Consider the following 21,386-nt stretch of genomic DNA (forward strand, 5'->3'; position numbering starts at 1 on the left):
TTCTTTTAGAGCTATGTTAAAGAAATAGATGCTTCCCAAGGTACAGGTTGATCATCCCTAATCCAAAATCTGAAATGTTCCAAAATCCGAAACATTTTGAGCACCAACATGACATCACAAGTGGAAAATTTCACATGTAGGTACTTAAAAACACTTTAATGCACAGAATTATTTAAAGTGTTACATAAAATTGCCTGCAGGCCATGTGTATAAGGTATATATGAAACATAATGAATTTCATGTTTAAACTTGGGTCCTATCCCCAAGAGATCTCATTACATGTGTGCAGTATTCAGATGTTTTTGAAACTGGAAACACTTCCGGTCCCAAGCATTTCAGATAAGGGATGCTCAACTTCTAACTGTGGTCTTATGAATAGTGATGTTTATTTGGTTTGCTGGCCGTAGCCCGGCATTAGGCTCCAACAGGTACCATCTGGTGTCAGTTGGAGTTGCTATTTGAAGACCCCTTTCAGGTGCCAAAAGATAAAATTAAAGGTGTGGAAAAAATATTGTAATGTCACTTCACTTCAGTGATAATGTTCCTTTTCTCAGATTCTGGCAGTGTCACACAGTTATCCCCTATATCAATGGTTCTCATCTTAAGTATACATGGAGCTTGGTCTAGAACCTTACTATCTTTAACTCAACAGACTGTTTTCTGTTTTTGTTTTTGTTTCCTAATGCAGGGTTGACTCTAGCTACTAACCTGTGTATTATTTTTACTTATTTGCTCTTTTTTCTTTTCTTATGCTTCCATCTCCCAAATTTGCCTTCCCCAGTTTTCAAAGTAATCTGTAATTTTCTGTTCTTATTCAACTAATTCTGAATAGTCAAAACACAAAATGTTATTAGTTGCTATGGGACATACAAAGAAATATAAGATATGATCCCTGTCTTCAGGGAGCTTATGGTATGACTGAATAGACAAGATGTAAGCATGGAAAACTGAAATAGTGTAAGAAACAGTTCAAGAAAGATCACGATGCAGTAAATGGCTATTTGGTTAATAATAATAATTACTAGCATAGAGAATAGAACTGTGAATTCAGAGGAAGGACTAACTCACCATGAACTGGGTATATTAAGAAGGTTTTCATGGTGAAGGAAGGATTTGTTCTGGACATTGAAGGATTAATTGGATTGAGCTAGATAGGGAAGAAAGTAGACATCCATTCTAAATAGAATAGTAGCTGGTTCTAATCTTCACTCCTAACTCCAACATGAATCATATCTTTTTTTTTAAAAAAAATTACTATGTTGGCCGGGCGCGGTGGCTCAAGCCTGTAATCCCAGCACTTTGGGAGGCCGAGACGGGCGGATCACGAGGTCAGGAGATCGAGACCATCCTGGCTAACGCGGTGAAACCCCGTCTCTACTAAAAAATACAAAAAACTAGCCGGGCGAGGTGGCGGGCGCCTGTAGTCCCAGCTACTCGGGAGGCTGAGGCAGGAGAATGGCGTAAACCCGGGAGGTGGAGCTTGCAGTGAGCTGAGATCCGGCCACTGCACTCCAGCCTGGGGGACAGAGTGAGACTCTGTCTCAAAAAAAAAAAAAAAAAATTACTATGCTTATGGAGTGTAACATTGACTCAGACAAGTCACCTGAGTGAATTATTCACTTATTTTATCTTAGGGTCAAAGAAGCTCATGTGAGGGTTCCTCATTCCCTAAAATTCCCGTTTTATATTATATAAGATGGTAAACAAGAAGGCACTTTAGAAATAATGTAGTCCAACCTGTAATCTAGTAAAAACATCTCTTCTAGGGGTAAATAATTTCCTTATTGGAAATGTCTGATATAAAAATATTTTTTTCTGTTCAAATTAAATGTCTTCTCATCACTTTAAGCTATTGATCCTAGATTTGCTTTCAAAGAACTCTCTTAACTTCATTCCAAACCAGGAAATGATAATGGCAAAACAGTTTAACCAAATCTACCTTTTTAGTTTCTGTTCCAGTTTGTGCTTATAGCAGATAAAAAGCATACTTAGGTGTATGTTGTGATGGTATATTGATATATCGAGGCCAAAAATAATGCTTAAGAGTTATTGAATTAATAAGAGCCCTGATACTTAGGGAGAACTATAGATTAAGTAAATCTATATTGATTTACTCTATAGACAAAACTGAAAATATGTAAAGAGTCTGGTTATTTCGGGGTATTAGGAGCACCTGGTTCATTACTTTTGCATGCCCTAGCTGGAAGTCATCCACTGTGAAGGTGTCTCTTTCAAAAGTATCTATTTCATTAATACTAGCTATCCTATGTATAATTTCAGCATATTATATCCTTTTATGTCTTATTTGGCGTTAGGATGTTCTTAGCAGAATTTTTTACGTGTGCCTGACTTTCACCAAGGACAAATTTACATAAGATCCAGGCTTTGGATCCTTTTAGTCTTTGCATTTCAATTTTTATCCAAATTCTCTGATTTTTTTTTTTAGTGCAATAAAGTTATAAACCATGGCTGAAAAATATTTAAAATCTTCAAATGACTCTGTTGCAATATTTTGAAGTTTGTGGTATGTTTGTTTGTTCCCATATAAAGTAAATTATCAATCAAAGGTAATTATATTCAGGTGTATAGTTTGGATAATTTTATTAATAGAAAAGTTTATAATCTTTATAATCATGTTTATTAAAATGTTTATAATAATGGATAAATTGTGAAGTGTAGGGAACAACTATTTTTATCCTCATTGCTTCTGTATGGAAATTCAATCAAGTGAAATTTTGTGGAACTTTCTTTTTATATCTTTCTCTTAAGGTACCTTTTTATAATATGCAATTACTGTCCTGGCTCAAACCATGCATGTATTAATATATTTTAGGTATTACCTTTAGAATTCTTTTCTAAAGGAAATCAATAAATTACTTGCTTCATCCTCTTCCACTTTGATATTAAAAGTTATTTTTAAGTCCTGTGTTTCTATATGATATTGTTAGGTACTTTAGAATGTTCTTTAGGAGTGTTCATTCACATCATTGTAATCCATATGATATTGTATTATATTAGGTGTATAGACCACAAAACAAAAACATTGAAAATTATGTTGGAAAAAAGTAAACTTAGAAAAAACAGACTTAAGTCTTTGCCTGTCAGTCCATCTTCCTTGCCATCATTCAAATAGTTTGTCGAACCTCACTTCCTCTAACATTTTTTCAGGTATAGAAAAGGAGAGTTCACAACTTCTCCTGAAATTTACTTTTGGAACTCAAAGGAATCCCTCTAATTTTCACTCCAAATGTATCCTCAACTCTTCCTCTCCCTACTTAAAACAAACTTATATATATTATTGTCACATTTAAATATAAGCACAGTCCCTCTTATCAAATGTTTTATAATATTCTATTCATTCTAATTGAGTTTGTTTAAATCCAGGTTTATAGCATAAACCTGAAATTACCACACACACACAAATCCAAGTTTTCCTATTGTTGGCTTTTTTTTTTTTTTTTTTTTTTTTTTCTTCTGAGATGGGTCTTGCTGTGTCATCCAGGCTGGAATGTAGCAGCACATTGTAGAAACCAGCTCTCACTATGTTACCCAAGCTGATCTCGAACTTCTGAGCTCAAGCAGTCCTCCCACCTCAGCCTCCCAAAGTGGGATTACAGGTGTGAACCACTGTGCCCAGCCTTGTGTTAGCTTTAAGCAGGATAGAAAAATGCATATTAAAATTATGAGCTACCACTGTACATGCACTAGATTGACTGAAATTAAAAAGGTTGACTATACCAAGTTTGGGTGAGAATGTAGTGAGAAATCAACATAGATAGATTTAATCTTTGGCTTCTTTTAAATATTAGGGCTCTTACTAAATCAGTCTTAAGCTTTCTTTTTGGACATTGTACAGCTAGTTATTCTTTTTATTTGCCGTAAGGTCAAACTGGAACAGAAACCAGAACGGTAGATTTGGTTTAACTATTTTGCCATTATTGTTTCCTGGCTCCCTGTCTTCACCTAGAACTCTGTTGGTGGAAATGTAAAATGGTTAAACTGCTTTGGAAAGCAATTTTGTAGTTTTTTACAAAGCTAAACGTATAACCCAACCATTCCACTCCTAAGTATTTACCCAAGAAAAACAAAAACATCCACACAGAGACTTGTATAAAATGTTCATAAGTTGCTTTATTTATAATAATCAAAACCGGAATATTACCCAAATTTCCATAAACAAGTGCAACAACATGGATGAATCTCAAGCATCTCAATCATTAGGCTGAACGAAAGAAGGCAGACAATAGTTACTACTCTGTGAATCCATTTATATAGAATTCAGCAAGCAAATTAATCTACGGTGACAGAAAGGTCAGTGGTCCTTGGAAACATGAGGGGAGGAAGGGATTACAACGGGGCACAGAGAAAATCTGGGGGATGATTGTGATGATTTCACAGTATTAAGCCATGTTAAAACTGTTTTAAACCTAATCAAATTTTACACCAGTATGTGCAGTGCATTAGTTTTCTATCACTGCTTAATGAGTTACTACATATTTAGCAGGCTAAAACATCTCTAGTAATTATCTTACAGTCCTGTAGGTCAGAAGTATGAGTAGACTTGGCTGGGTTATCTGCATAGGGACTCAAAAGTCCAAAATTATGGCAGTGACAGCTACATTTCTTTTCTGTTGGCTCTGGGGAACAATCAGCTTACAAGCTCATTCAGGTTCCTTGTAGTTGTACAATCTTAAGCTTCCCTTTTCATATCTAATAAGTACAGAGGCAGATTCTATTTTTCCTGATGGTTATAATTCTTCAATGAATTGTGAATTGTTTCTCTTGGACTGTGAAGACAAAATGAAAATTTGGAAGAATTTTGATAATACAGACATATATGAAATAATAACAGAATCCCAATTTAAGGAGAGTAGTTAGCCAGAGTAAGTTTTTGTTGGATTTAATATTATTGTTCCTGGTGTCCAGGTTCCTGTCTTCTTCCTGGGTGTCAGAAAAAGGTTTCTAGCTCCTAGAACTGCTTTCAGGTTCCCTCCATCTTTAAGCCAGCAGTAGCTGCCACATCTCCCTCATGCTTCAAATCTTTGCCTCCTTTCTCTGCTGTCAGCTGGAGAAAGCTTCACTTTCAAAGGTCTCATGTGTTTAGATTAAGCCCACCCATATAATCTACCGATTTTAAGGTCAGCTGATAATTGACCATAATTATATCTTTAAAACCTCTTTTAACATGTAATATAATCATAGGAATAGTGCTAGGGACTGGATATCATGCGGCCATCTTAGAATTCTGCCTGCCACATGCTGTATGTTGTGCCTCACTTAATACCTCAATAAAATTTGTATGTTTTTTTCCCCCAAAAAACAGGACAAAAAGATATAATAATATGGGCATGTAATGGGATGGTTGTGACACCCAAATAAGATGTAAGTTGATTTTTCTCACTGATTTGATTTGGCATAGCATTTCTATGTCCAAATGGGGAAATAGAACTAAGATAATAATATACTTACCACTTTCTCTCTATTTTTTATTTTCTTTCATCTGTGATGTTAAGAAACAGTAGAAAGGTGAGAATGTAGCTAAAAATCAAACATAATAGAGGTGATTTTGTAAGTTTTTAAAGTTCATTCAAAATTGTGATTAATATTGTGATTTTATGTATGTCTACAAGGTAGTATTTTAAAATTACTATTACTTTATTAAACTTGTACAAGAGATGAATCAATGTAAGTGTGCATTTTGTTGATCCTATTGTTTAGACCAATCTTGGAATTCTTGAGTTTATAGAATTCTCGTATTACAGGATGTAGGAAATAACTGTTTTTGTGACATGTAGGATGCTTTACCTCCACATTGTTTATTTCCTAAAAAGGATTCAATCAAGAGTAATACATTTAATATTTTATTATTTTTATTTATTACCAAAGGTTTTAGAAATTACAAATTTTAGTAGACTAGATGAAACTTTAGAATGAAATGTGGTTAGTCTTGCTTCGATCCTCAGATTTCTGGTGTGTAATACCAAGTGTTACCGAGAATGTCAAACAGCTGGAACTCTCATAAGTTGCTGATGGGGGTATAAATTAGTTCAAGCACTTTGAAAACTATTTGACAATATTAACTAAAGCTGTATGTATGTATGCGTGTATATACCCTATAACCCAGTGGTTTACTCTCTTTAGTCATTGCATATTTACTCCATAATACACATTAAAATCTCTTTAAGATCAAATGTTTGTCATCTTTTACTCTTTTTTTTTTTTTGAGACAGATTTCACTCTTGTTACCCAAGCTGGAGTGCAATGATGTGATCTCAGCTCACTGCAACCTTCGTTTCCCAGATTCAAGTGATTTTCCTGCCTCAGCCTTCCAAGTAGCTGGGATTACAGGCTTGTGCCACCGAGCCTGGCTTGTTTTTTGTATTTTTAGTAGAAACGGGGGTCTTACTATGTTAGCCAGGCTGGTCTCGAACTCCTGACGTAAGGTGATCCACCCGCCTCAGCCTCCCAAAGTGCTGGGATTATAGGCATGAGCCACCGTGCCCAGCCCTTTTACTCCTTTTTAAGAAGACTTATTTGTTCCTCATTGACTACCAAAGTTCAAAATCTTCAATTTGATTGCTTTTTTAAAAATCTTTTATTCCTACTTCTGTTTTCCTTTCAAGCAAGTGTCCTTATTTTTCCTCTCTTATTCTTGACTTAAAATATCCTCTGTCCATGCCATTTTGTTTGTGATGGACGTCAGTGCTGTCCAATACAACTTTCTGCAGTGAAGGTGGTGTTCTGTAACTACCCTGTCCAGTATGGCTGTTGAGCACTTGAAATGTGGCTAGTGTGACTGAGGAACTGATTTTTAAATTATTTACTTCGTTTTAATTTAGCCACCTGTGGCTAGCTAGTTAATTTATTGGATGCAACGGTCTGAATTACTGCCTTTCTTTAACCTCTTTGGCTTGTTTTGATTTCATTCTCTCAAATGCATAATAATTTACCTTAGTCTACTTTAGACCTTAGCTATATGTTCATTTTTATTGTTTTACATTTTTTGTTACATATTTTTGCTTCCTGATTATTTTGTAAGCTTCTGGTTGGTGAAGCTATTTTAATTCTTTTCTATTCCTTTCACTTTCTATATTTTAACTATAATATGTAATCTGTAAATATTTATTGAAGGAAGTAGTCATCTGGGAATTGAGGAACATTATTTGGAGCTTCAAAATACCATTGAAAATATTTTAGGGTATTGTGAAATTTGGGAGGCCAATTTGTCAAGAATACAAAATAGATTTAAAAACAGTAACAAGGCCGGGCATAGTGGCTCACACCTGTAATAGGAGGCTGAGGCAGGAGGATTGCTTGAGCTCAGGAGTTCGACACCAGCCTGGGCAGGCAAGATAGGGAGACCCCGTCTCTGCAAAATAATAATAATAAATAATAAATCATAATAATAGTAACAGATTAAGAGGGTGGGAGGGGGCTGAGGGATAAAAGACTACATATTGGGTACAGTGTACACTGCTCAGGTGATGGGTACACCCTGATCCCAGAAATCACTACTAAATCAGTTATCCATGTACCCCGGAAACTTGAAACAAAAAATTGAAATATGTATACTGACAGAAATACAGTAGAGCAAGCAGTAGATGCAAAATCTGAAAACAAAATCTAGTCTCATCTCTGCCATTAATTTTGTGAACTTAGAGAAGTTTCTTACCTTTTTCAGGTAAGTTTGCTAATCTACAAAAATGAGATATGAATTAGTCGACGTTTCAGTATTTCTTCCAGGTTGAGATTCCTTTTCTTTTTGTTTCTTTCCTCTTTTTTTTTTTTTTTTTTTTTTTGACAGAATCCCCCTCTTCCATGCTGTCTTCTACAAAACTACACATGACATTTCATGTGAATTGTGGGGCACTGGAAGGTGAAATGCTAGAAATATTGTGTTTACCCTGGCTCTCTAGTCTATAAGTCAGGTGGACTGAAGTTACAGGGCATAGAGAATGACAACGATGTAGGGGAACAAAGCAATTAAGTAAATCTAAGATTTCTCCTTGGGACTGAAATAGGTAAAGTGGACATATGCCATATAGAATAATGAAATATAAGGGAAAAAATGAAAAGGGAAAAAAAAGGAACGCCTCTAAATGTTCTCTTGCTTTCGCAATTAATTTTGGCTTTAAAACTCATCATTCTCCCACTACCCCGTCCCAAATACCATTACTCTCTCCATGAGCCCAGTTACTTGGTTGTACACATTACTAGAGTTAGTCATAAATCTTTTCCTAATCCCATAGACTTTGTGGATAGGGAGTCATATATTGATATAATTGATCTGCTTTAGAAATAATTTTCAGTTTTTGGCTGACTGTAGAAAGTTTCTTAAGCCAAGAACTTGTGCTTCACCCCTTCTGGTGATCCAATCAATCATCAGCCTGTTTCCTGCTACCTCCAGGATGTATCTTGAGTTGACATGCTTCTGTATCACTGTCACATAGTCCAAGTGACTACCATCTCTGTCACTGAACTACTTTATTCATCTTCTGTCTGGTACACCTGCATTTATTCTGCCATTCCCCGCTACCCAAGTCTCCATAGAGCAATTAGAATGAATAGTCATTCCTGATCTTGGCACTCCTTTGCTTAAAACCTTTCAAAGGTTTTCCATTAGGACAACATAGAAAATTGTCAATATGACCTTCAAGGTCCTACCTAATCTAACCCCTGCTAACCCTGGAGTCTCTCATTGCACTTCACCCATGATGGCCTGCTGTCATTATTATTCCCTGTTCACCTTTCATTCTAAGAATGAAAACACATGCACAAGCTTCAGTTTCCCCAGCTTAGCTAGCTTAGCTAATAATCCTTTTGTTCTTAATTTAAATGTTACTTCCTTAAGGAAACAGGTCCCTTTTATAGTGTCCCCTACTTTTACTTCATTACACTTATAAGAGTAATTAGATACTAGATTCTAGGAAATACATGGGGAATTGTTTTGTTTTGCTCACCCCTTTATCTTTAGCACTTGGCACACAGTACTTGCTTCACTGATGTTCAGTAAATGGTTGATGAGGTGAATGAATCAATGGATGGTAGTGTGTCAGTACTGCCATTTTTCATATAAAGTACAACGTATTTGATAGGTATATGGTTTTAGAAATATTTTCAATATGAAGAACACAGTCTTGTTTTTCTAGTAGCTTAATTCTGCGTTTGTGGTTTAGATGCCTCAAACTTCAATTTTAACATCTTTTAAACCACTAAAAATAAACTTGGTGGTTGGGTGCAGTGGCTCATGCCTGTAATCCTAGCACTTTGAAAGGCTAAGGCGGGAGGATTACTTGAGCCCAGGAGTTTGAGGCCAGCCTGGGCAACATGGCAAAACCTCGTCTCTTCAAAAAATTTAAAAATTAGCCAGGTGTGATAGCACACCCTATCGTCCCAGTTACTTGGGAGACTGAGGGTAGGAGGATTGCTTGAGCCAGGAAGATCGAAGCTGTAGTGAATTGTGATCATTGCACTGCATTCCAGTTTGGGTGACAGCATGAGACCTTGTCTCAAAAGAAAAATAATACAGTAATAACCTTGGTGCAATATTATGCTTGTATAGTGATTTGTCAAGTAAGTTTCAGTAGTGGTTATATTAATTTAAAGGAAGTAATATTTTCTTTGAGAGTAACATGGAATCACATAAGAAAATACTACTATTTAGTGAATTTTATTACTAACATGACTATACAGAGTTTTCTTTCCACTCTATAGGTGTCTAATACTATTATTTCATTAGCATACAGTTTTCTTGACTGTATCAGAAATGTTGGTGTTATGAATTGCTGAGTATTTAGGTTATTTCTTCATTTCCTTTTTGCTTTAGTTTGCTTAGCAATGTGTTATTTTCAACTTTAGTAGCCTATCAAAATTTAATGCTGTGCTGTTGTGACTTCAGGTGACATAATTTTTTTTTTTTTTTTTTTGAGACGGAGTCTCGCACTGTTGCCCAGGATGGAGTGCAGTGGCATGATCTCAGCTCACTGCAAGCTCCGCCTCCCGGATTCATGCCATTCTCCTGCCTCAGCCTCCTGAGTTGCTGGTACTACAGGCGCCCGCCACCTTGCCCGGCTAATTTTTTGTATTTTTAGTAGAGACAGGGTTTCACCATGTTAGCCAGGATGGTCTTGATCTCCTGACCTTATGATCCACCCTCCTCGGCCTCCCAAAGTGCCGGGATTATAGGCATGAGCCCCCACACCCAGCCTTAGGTGACATAGTTATTTATATATTTATTTTTGGTAAAGATAACACTGTTTTTTGGGCAGTTTTTTTTAAAGCAAGAGCCAGAGTACCTCAGAGCAAATAACTGGAGATGTTCAGCATGATGAATAGTTCTTTAGTCCTGTGAGTACCTACATTGGTTTTATCATTTTCCTATGAATCTCCTTTAGACATTCATGAGTAGTGAGTAGTTTTAAAGTTTGCCGCTCACAACAAAGGGAGAAATTTATGATTTCTATATATTTCTGAGGTCGTTTTGCACAAGAAGCACAAGCTTCTATTTCACTGGTAAGTGAAGTTATTTTTAACTTCAGTTTTTTAGTTTACAGTAGTGAAACAGTTTGAGATAATGTGCATTATAGATTTAGGGAAAGGTAAGTTATAAAATTTTGTTTGTGATGTACTTCTAAACAATAACCTTTTAAATTTATTTTATATTAAATCACTGTTTAAAGACCTATGGTTTTGTATAATTGAAATATGGTTTTAAAATTAGATATATTTTTTAATGTGCAGTTCTTCATGCATTCTTATTTAAAATTTTTATATTTAATAATATCTGCCACAATTATATTTCGTCATTGGCATAGGAATTTATTAAGGAAATTATTTCTATGAAGAGCAAAGCTCTATTTAAACATTCTCATACTCAAATTATTTCACTGGTCAATTGTGCAAAATTAAGTGACTTCTATTCTTAAGAACGGAGGACATAAGTATTTGCCCTCCCCAAAGTTCTTAACGTATTTGAAACATTGAAATTGTTTTTATTAGAATACTTACTTTAACCTGTTCCTTTAGGTCACATAATATAATCCTTTAGTTTGAATAAGTATTTAATACTATATTATGAAAATTGAAAATTGTATTTCTATAACATATAATTTTTTAATGTCATTTTAAAAATACTGAAACACCTTTAAATGATCATAAATTATTTCATTGACCATGAATGTAAAGAATCACTTGTCATTGATGAGGTAATAAAATACTTTTCTTATGTTCTTTATATAACCCATAAAGCAATTATTAACTATTAATATAATTATTTTTGTGACATCTTAAAATAAGCAGCTATTTTATTTTCCTCTGAATTGTTAACTACAAGGAGTCCTTTAAACATTTTAAATAAACTTTACTGGCCATTTTTGAGTTCTGAAATCAGAATTTAGATAGTGTACTTTTCTGATTTCTGAATTTGTAAAATCATGACATCTGATCTTGGGTTATTTTTAATACTTTATATATTGCTTATACTCATCCATGTATGTGCCTCATTTTGAATCAAGAGAAGGCATTCTTAAACTAACAGAATATATTATTAATATTAGTAGTAGTCATCAAAATAAACTTTTAATTTAGAATTCTGTCAAACGTTTTGCTATGGTTAGATTTCAGTAGTTTCGTTTTCCTTGCCTTCCTAAAAGAGGGCTTTCAATATAAGATATTGTGATATCTTATAAACAGTATTGTGGCTCATTTTATTTTTAATGTTAAAATCTATATCACGATTTAAAAGTATACCCGTGAAAAGGTTTTTTTTTTTTTTTAAATTAAAAACATTATTAAGATTTTAGCTAAGTTATTTGTTCTTCAAAATTATTTTAAAATCTTTTTAGGAGCTATATTCTTTAGTTTACATACTCTTTGATGTTTGCTTCAGCAATTGACAGTTTAATTGATAAGAACATAGGAAAATAAGCGAAGAAACCTGGGAATTGCTTTAGTTTTTTTTTTAACATCATTGGGAAACCAAATTACTTTTGGAACCACTTGTGTTATATAATAGTTGGGAAATTCAAAAATTGGTTATTTTATGTTTTAGCACAGTATAATTTAGCCCTTTTTAATAAAAGTTTCCCCTTATTAAGCAAATTAGGCACTGATCGATTAAAAGATGTTAAAATATATGTAATTGGTTCATTCTATGCAATGTTTAAATTCTTAAACAGTGTATTATTTGCAGTATTAAAAATACTGAGATGAATTTGATTTTATATTTGCTTGATAATTAAATCATACCTGTTAGCATTTAGAGTTTCTTCTGGTTTTTGATTTTTTAAAAATTACTTTCTAGCCTGACAAAGGATTCCATGAAAAAGATGGTGTTGGGATTGCTCTAAAATGGGAATCAGGCAGTTTTCTCAGGATTTAGGAAATAAAGTTATTAGGCTTTTTTTTACTTTCTGCCACTAAGATTTTGATAGTTGAGTTAGATAAATGACATTAGAAATCACCAAGTAATAAGGTAGAGAAATAAGAAAATGAGTTTGGTGTTGAAACTGAAGTACAAAGAAAGGATGAGGAAAGGTTTTCTTTCTAAAAAGCTTTTGCATCGTACCTAAAGGCACTATTTTAATCACAATGAAAGCCATTTTTCTTTTGAGATTTGGATAATATTTCAAAACTAGTTTGTATGCTGTACATTCCTTTCATCAAAATGTGTGTGATTGCTATACCCTAAAACTCAGAGCTAGCCCATAAAGATGAAGAAATGATTAAGATACGATCCATCCTTGCTTTTTCTTAGGGGAGTGAAAGAAGCAAGCCTGTGTTTCCACAATACATTTGTAAGATATTATTTTTCTCAAATGTATTTCTTTTCCATGCACGTACAAAAAAGCAACTCCTTAGAATCATGATTAAATAGTTGCTTTAGAAAAGTGCATGTGTGAGGCGGGCAGATCACGAGGTTGGGAGTTCAGAACCAGCCTGACATGACGAAACCCTGTCTCTACTAAAAATACAAAAATTAGCCGAGCGTGGCGGCACGCTCCTGTAATCCCAGCTACTCAGGAGACTGAGGCAGGAAATTGTTTGAACCTGGGATGCAGAGGTTGCAGTGAGCCGAGATCGTGCCATTGCATTCCAGCCTGGGTGGCAGAGCGAGTCTCTGACTCAAAAAAAAAAAAAAAGTGTATGTGTGTCTATCTTCCTGCAGCAACCTATTTTTTCTTTTTTGGCTCCCTTAAAGCTTGTGATTTTCTTATTTCTTCCATTTATGTATTGATTAACTGTTGAGCATCTTCTGTGTTCTAGATCTTGGAGATATAAGTTGAGTAAGGCAAGATTTTTGCCTTCTAAAAGCTGACATTCAGGCATGGACGTGTAAACAAATAAGTACAGTATAGTAAAGTATAATTGGTAGTAAGTAGGTAGATGCACTTGTGGATCCAAGTTGAGGGCATCAAAGAGTAGATGGTTCCATTTACCTGAGGGATTCAGTTAGTCTTCAGAAAAGAGTTGCTGCCTGAGTCTAGTCTTGAACGATTGTGTATTCTCTATTGAGAATAAAAAGTGAAATACATCCCAGGCAGAGAGCAGCATGAGGAAAGGCAGGACTATAAAACAGCAAGATGTATTTAGAGTAATTAGAGTATAACGTAGGAGTGTAGTGAGAAATGAGGGTAGAAGTGAGGAGGGGAGGCTAAATCCTGAAGACCTCGTATGTTATGTTTGGACTTCACCCTGACAACAAGGAACCAAGGAAGGGTTTGATTTTGCAGAAGGACATTTCCAGATTCAAATTTTTTATAATACAGTAGTCCGCCTCTCATTCATGCTTTTGCTTTCTGTGGTTTTAGTTACCAGTGGTCAACCATGGCCCAAAAATATTAAATGGAAAATTCCAGAAAAAAAGTTCGTAAGTTTTAAATTGCCCATCATTCTGAGTAGCATGATGAAATCTTGTGCCATCCTGCCTGGAATGCGATTCATCCTTTTGTCCAGCATATCCACACTGTATATGCTTCCTTCTCATTAGTCATCGACATCCTCAGCTCCTGACTTTCAACCATTGACATTGTCATGTCTGCTTCTGACATAGCCTTACACTATGTCACAGTGCCTATGTCATTCACCTCAGTTCATCTCATCCTGTAGGCATTTTATCATTTCACACCATCACAAGAAGGGTGAGTTCAGTATTGTGAGTTGAAGAAACACACTCAATGTGTTTTTCCTCTGCTCTCACACCACAGTAACAATCAACACAGAATACTTGTGTGATCAGCCAAGCAAGCAATTAATTCTTCAGCAGACTCTGGCTGGATGTCCTTCAATTCAGTTCTGACACTATCTACGTGGAGATAGTGTCAGATCCCACAGATTGAGGGTTCAGTCCCACAAGACTGCCCCTTCTTGAGATACCAGTTGCAAGTTCAGGCCTCTGGAACTTCTGTTCCTACCCACTTCAAGTTAGGTTCCCATTTCTCCCCCTTTGGGTTTGATTAATTTGCTGGAGTGGCTCACAGAACTCAGGGAAGTACTTATACTTACCCATTTATTATAAAGGATATTACAAGAACACAGATAAGAATGCATGGGCAAGGTATAGGGGAAGGGGCATAGAGCATCCATGCCTTTCCAGGAACCTCCATGTGTTTAGCTCTCTGGAAGCTCTCCAAACCCATCCTTATGAGTGTTTAGGGAGGCTTCATTACATAGACATAATTGAATAAACCTTTGGCCATTGGTGTCAACTTAACATTCGGCCTATTTCCCCTCCCTGGATGTTAGGGGGATGGGGCTAAAAGTCCCAACCCTCTAGTCATGCATTGGTCTTTCAGGTGACCAGCCCCCATCCTACAAAGAAGTAACACTTTGGAGATTCTAAGGAATTTAGAAGTTGTATCCCAGAAAACTGGGTGGAAAACCAACCAAATAAATATTTCACAATATTACAAGTACAATTAGATGTTTTGAGAGAGAGCAAGAGGCGACATTCATGCAACTTTTGTTATAGTATATTATTGTAATTGTTCTATTATTAGTTATTGGGTTATCCTCTTACTGTGTCTAATTTATAAGTTAAATGTTACAGATATGTATAGGAAAAAACATAGTATGTATAGGCTCAGTACTATTTGTGGTTTCAGGCACCCACTGGAGGTCTTGGAATGTATCCTCCATGGATTGGAGTGGATCTGCTCTATTATTAAAGCAGTGGCGTGGGATGGGTTGAATTGGTGGGAGTGGTGTGGTATAGATGGAATGGCAAGGAGAAAATATAAGACTGGAGGAAGAAAGTCTGTCAACCTGAGATAATCAAAAGGATCAGAATCCAGTTTAAAGAGTTTATTCAAGCAAAAAGCTGGGAATAGCCATTTAGGAGATGCAGACTCCAGAGAAATGGGGTCAGTGCTCTGAAGTTAAAAGTTAAGGTTTTGCTTATGAAGGCAACAGCAGCCCATATGTAGCAGCTGCTGCAAAGATGCTGGCTGCAACGGGGGAGGAGCGGTCAGGGCTGGGAACAGGTGGGAGCCCTGTGCTCTACCAAGTTGGTGGGGTGGGAGCTCTGTGCTTCTGGGCACAACTGCAGCCACCCAGCCACGGGCTCTGGTCCTGGCCATCCCTGTGCTCTTGGGGGCCTGGGAAGCCTCCTTGCCCCCACAGGCTTGGAAGTGCCTGCTCCCATTCTCTGGCCTCTCCCCCATCCCGGCACATGCTCCAGGGCAGAGCAAAGTTGTGACTAAGCCCAGGTAGTGTCACAACCTGGCAAAGTGTGTGTGCACTCAAGACGGTACTGACACACCAACCCCTGCCACCGTGAGCCCCTCCAGACTTTGGGTGCCTATGAGTGTGGGAGGAAAATGGAAGTGGGGGCTGAGGGCAGCTCAGCTCAGGCCTGCAGGCACCCCTCAGCATGAACAGCATGGGTGCCATGGACAGCATGTTGACGGTGACAGGAGGCAGACAGGCTCCTGGGTAGAAAGGGGTGGGTCCTGGGTGAAACCCCATCTTCAAGCCGGGAAATGCCTGAAGCCTGGGGGCTGGGCTCTCAGTTCTGTGTACCAGAGTGAGAACTTATGGTGCCTTTTCCAAGCCTACCCATGGCTGCCTATGGACCAATCAGCATGCACTTCCTACTTTCAGAGCCCATAAAAACTTCAAACTCAGCCAGATTCACACAGACGTTAGGACTACCAGCTGCAGGAAGGAACTACCCACTTTGGGTCTTCTCAACTCATTGGGACAATCTCCTTGTGAAGAAGAGCTACCCACTCCTGGTCTCTTCTCTGCTGAGAACTAGACACTCATTGGGATGACTGTCTGTGGAAAGGAGCTACCCACTTTGGGTGTCCTGAGAGCTCTTCTGTCACTCAATGAAGCTCCTCTCCATGTGCTTCATTATTCCCAGACGTGGGACAAGAACTTTGGACCTGCTGAATGGCAGGACTGGAAAAGCTGTAACACAGAGCTGAAACATGATCCCCACTTGCCACGTTGCAGGCAATGAGAAGAAGAGAAGAGAGAAGGAGAAAAGAGCTGCGGCCCTTTGGAGATCCCAGATCTAGGAGCTTCCTAAGCCAGGGCTGTGACACCCTTTTTGGGGCTCTGCAGTTCCTGGTGTCTCCAAGCTTCTGGGCACCACAGTGTTCCCTGGTTCCTGCTGTGGAAGCCACTTGTAGTATACCTAGTCCAGCTGCAGCCTCTCAGGGAGCCAGCACCTGTGCCAGAACCTGGAGCTGCCTGCCCCACTGCAGCCAGCATGCTTGGCTATGTGCAGTGGCCAGACCCTGTGCTCGCTCACACACGCTTTGCCACTCTGTGCTTGGCTCACCCTTGGCAGGTATGGGATCTAGGCTGGTAGTGTGAGCTGAGCGCAGCCTGCCAGGCTGAGTGAGCGGAACATGCCCAGCAGCCCTGAGCAAAACTCAGGCACAGGTGCCACTGGCCACAGAGGTTTCCAGCTGGAAAAGCGACACCCTAAGGATCCTGTGATACTTACATAGGAGGAAAACAGAAATTTAATAGGATTGCAACTTTTTTTAATAGAAGGCTGGTTTATGAGTTACAGTAATTAGTTACAGTTTGTTTTCTTTTCCACCTGGCTTTTCTTTCCTTTACAGCTGTTTTTAAATTTCCTTTCTGATTTTAAAGAGTATACTTAACATTCCATCTTATGACAGTGTGATAGCCACAAAGTCTGTGTGTGAGAAAGGTCAGAGGGAAGTTAATCCATGATGAAGATCAGCAGTGAAGAGGGAAGAGGTCTTCCCTGGGGTCCTTTCGTCATGTGCAACATTTTACAAAACAGTGTAGGTGAGGAAGGAGGCCAGTATATAATCAGAGAAACAAAGGTTACAGCTGCACAAGTTACAGCTGCCTGTCACGTGACTGAGGTCCCGTAATCACGTTCCTTTAAGGTGCAAAATAGAGTCCAACAGCTTAGATTTTGAATTACCTGTTTTCATAAGTCTAACCAAGTGAGAGAGGACTATGGTTTGAATTAAAGTAGTAGCAGTTAGAATAGAAAAGGATTATCAGAACATGAGAGATGTTAATGATAGAATTAATAAGGCTTGATCCTCTTTGGATATAGAGAAGAGACTGCAATGGTATGGCAGAATTGAAGATGATGCCTAGATTTGAAGAGGAAAATGTAAGGAATTTGGCTTTGAATATTTTGAATTTAATAAGTTTTATGGAACTTCCAAGTAAAAATTTCTAGGAGTCAGTTGCATAGGCATATCTGCAGCTTAGGAGAGAGATTTGAACTCGAATTAAGAAATTTTGAGTTATTCACATATTTAATAACAGAAATTTAATAGGATTGCAACTTTTTTTAATAGAAGGCTGGTTTATGAGTTACAGTAATTAGTTACAGTTTGTTTTCTTTTCCACCTGGCTTTCCTTTACAGCTGTTTTTAACATTTAACATTTCTTATGTGCCAAGCATGTACCAGGCACCAGGGATACTGTAAAACACATGAAACCTGCTTTATGACTAATAAGGGAGACAGAAATCAATCATGAAGATACATAATTACAAACTGAGACAAGTGTCATAAGGAAAATTTAGAGGTTGCTGTGAGAAAATTTTAGCAGGAGGACCACATCTCATTGAGACTGGGGGATCAGGGAGTGTTATCATTGGAGCTAGAATTTGAAGAACAAGTAGGAGTAGGGCAAGTAGAATATTTTGGGCAGAAAGAACATTAGCTTTATACCAATAAAAGTATTCAAAGGTTAACAGACTAAGTTAAAGAAAAAGCAAAAGGCAGCAGCTAACTGTATTCTGTGAAGAGACGTGTCTAAAACAAAGATGGAAGAAGGTTGAAAGGAAAAGCTCTATTATGCAAACACAACCGAAGGAGCTGGTATGGCTACAAAAAATAGACTTTTAAGCAAAAAGCATATTATTAGAGACAGAGGAAACTTGATAATGGTAAATATACCTAATAACATAGTCTTGAAATATATATATCATATGGACAATTTAACAACTCTGTAGTCATAGTGGACAGTCTTAACATGTCTCTCTGATAGACCAGGAGACAAAAATCAGTAAAGCTATAGAAGATGTAGGTACGTTAGCAAATGTAACTAATGGACATACGTAGACCACTGCAACCACCAATAACAAAATGTATATTATTTTTCAGTATCCCTGGAATGTTTACAAAAATTGACTATTTTGGACAATAAAGTAAGTGTAAATACATTTTAAAAGGATCAAATGATACAAAATGTATTTTCTGACCACAATGTTCTTATTCTAGAAATTAATACAAAAACAAAAAACTTTTCAAGGACATTACATTAAGATAATGGACTGTTTTGGCCGGGCGTGGTAGCTCACGCCTATAATCCCAGCACTTTGGGAGGCTGAGGTGGGCTGATCATGAGGTCAGGAGATAGAGACCATCCTGGCAACAGTGAAACCCCGTCTCTACTAAAAATACAAAAAAATTAGCCGGGCATGGTGGCGGGCGCCTGTAGTCCCAGCTACTTGGGAGGCTGAGGCAGGAGAATGGTGTGAACCCTGGAGGCGGAGCTTACAGTAAGCTGAGATTTCGCCACTTCACTCCAGCCTGAGCAACAGAGCGAGACTCCTTCTCAAAAGAATAAAAAATAAAAAAAAAAATTGGACCGTTTTCTCTCATGAATGTAAATGCAAAAAACTAATCATATTAACAAACCAAAACTATACTTGATCTTAGCCAAAAGGCCAAAAAGTGATGACAAACCAAAACTAAATCCAGTAATCAATAAAAAACAGATAATCTTCCTATTTTGAGTTCAGCTGATTAGAAATCTTAACTCCATCGACTACCTTAATTCTAAGCCCTTTGCCATATAATATAAATATTCATAGATTCAGGGGAATAAGATCATGGGTAGCTTTGGGAGACCATTATTCTCCCTACCACATACATCTCATCCAATTAGGTTTATTCCAAGGATGCGGGGTTGTTTACCAACAATAACAACAAAAAAACCCAGTCAATATAATTCACTACACTAACAGAGTAAGAGTCACATGATTATCATAATAAATGTAGGACAAACATTTGATAGCATGACTTTTTAAAATCTTGGGCAGCTAGTAATAGGAACTTCCTTAGTCCTAGCCAGAGCAATCCGACAAGAAAGAAAGGGCATCCAGATCAGTAAAGAGGAAGTCGAACTGTCGCTGTTCACCAATGATATGATCATATACCTAGAAAACCCTGAAGAGTCATCCAAAAAGCTAGAACTGATAAATGAATTCAGCAAAGTTTCAGGATACAAAATTAATGTGCACAAATTAGTAGCACTGCTATATGCCAATAGTGACCAAGCTGAGAATCAAATCCAGAAACTAACCCCTTTTAAAATAGCTGCTACAAATAAAATACTTAGAAATACTTAGAAATATACCTAACCAAGGAGGTGGAAGACCTCTACAAGGAAAACTACAAAACACTGCTGAAAGAAATCATAGAAAACACAAACAAAATGGAAACACATCACATGCTCATGGGTGGGTAGAATCAGTACTGTGAAAATGACCATGCTGCCAAAAGCAATCTACAAAATGCAATTTCCATCAAAATACTGCTGTCATTTTTCACAGAACTAGGAAAAAACTCCCAAATTCATATGGAACCACAAAAGGGCCTGCATAACTAAAGCCAGACTAAGCAAAAAGAAGAAATCTGGAGGCATCACATTACCTTACTTCAGACTATACTATAAGGCCATACTCACCAAAACAGCATGGTACTGGTATAAAAATAGGCACATAGGCCAGGTGCGGTGACTCACATCTGTAATCCCTGCACTTTGGAAGGTTGAGGCAGGCAGATCACCTGAGGTCAGGAGTTTGAGACCAGCCTGAACAACAGGGTGAAACCCTGTCTCTACTAAAAAAAAAAAAAAAAAAAATTAGCCAGGCATGGTGGTGGGCACCTGTAATCCCAGCTACTCAGGAGGCTGAGGCAGGAGAATCACTTAAACCTAGAAGGCAGAGGTTGCAGTGAGCTGAGATCATGTCACTGTACTCCACCCTGGGCAACAAGGCGAGATTCCATCTCAAAAAAAAAAAAAAAAAAAAAAAACATAAAAATTCTAGGAGATAATGTTGGAAAAACCCTTCTAGACATTGGCTTAGGCAAACACTTGCTGACCAAGAACCCAAAAACAAGTGCAACAAAAACAAAGATAAATAGATAAGACTTAAACTAAAAAGCTTCTACACCACAGCAGAGTAAACAGACAACCCACAGAGTAGGAGAAAATCTTCACAGTCTGTACATCTGACAATGGATTAATATCCAGAATCTACAAGGAACTCAAACAAAAATCAGTAAGAAAAAAAATCCCATCAGAAAGTAATCTAAGGACATCAATAGACAATTCTCCAAAGAAGATATACAAGTGGCCAAAAACGTGAAAAAATGGTCATCATCACTAATAATCAGGGAAATGCAAATCAAAACCACAGTGTGATACCACCTTGCTGCTGCAAGAATGGCCATCAATAAAAAAATCAAAAAACAATAGCTGTTGTTGTGGATGTAGTGAAAAAGCATTTTCACACTGCTGGTGGGAATGTAAACTAGTACAAACACTACGGAAAACAATGTGGAGATTCCTTAAAGAACTAAAAGTAGATCTACCGTTTGACCCAGCGGTCCCACTATTGGATATCTACCCAGAAGAAGTCATTATACAAAGAAGTCATTATACAAAAAAGATACTTGCGCTTGCATGTTTATAGCAGCACAATTTGTAATTGCAAAAATATGGACGTATATAGCATGTATATAGCACAATTTGTAATTGCAAAAATATGGATGTATATAGCATGTATATAGCAGCACAATTTGTAATTGCAAAAATGTGGAACCAGCCCAAATGCCCATCAGTCAACAAGTGGATAAAGAAAAGTGAGT

General features: G+C 37.2%; 1 protein-coding gene across 9 annotated transcripts in view; it reads left to right on the forward strand.

Moving 5' to 3' along the window:
- LOC101012460 (WASP family member 1) overlaps positions 1 to 21,386 on the forward strand; it is a 73,239-nt gene that overhangs the window by 21,662 nt on the left and 30,191 nt on the right. Inside the window, exon 1 of one of the 9 annotated variants that reach the window (XM_017958415.2) lies at positions 18,638 to 18,655. The exons of the other annotated variants lie outside the window; for them this stretch is intronic. The gene's annotated coding sequence lies outside the window, so the exon portion shown is untranslated. Of the gene's footprint in view, positions 1 to 18,637; positions 18,656 to 21,386 lie in introns of those variants that run through there. 9 annotated transcript variants of the gene reach the window in all.

The sequence above is a fragment of the Papio anubis genome, chromosome 6 (genome assembly GCF_008728515.1).
Source record: "Papio anubis isolate 15944 chromosome 6, Panubis1.0, whole genome shotgun sequence".
NCBI lineage: Eukaryota > Metazoa > Chordata > Mammalia > Primates > Cercopithecidae > Papio > Papio anubis.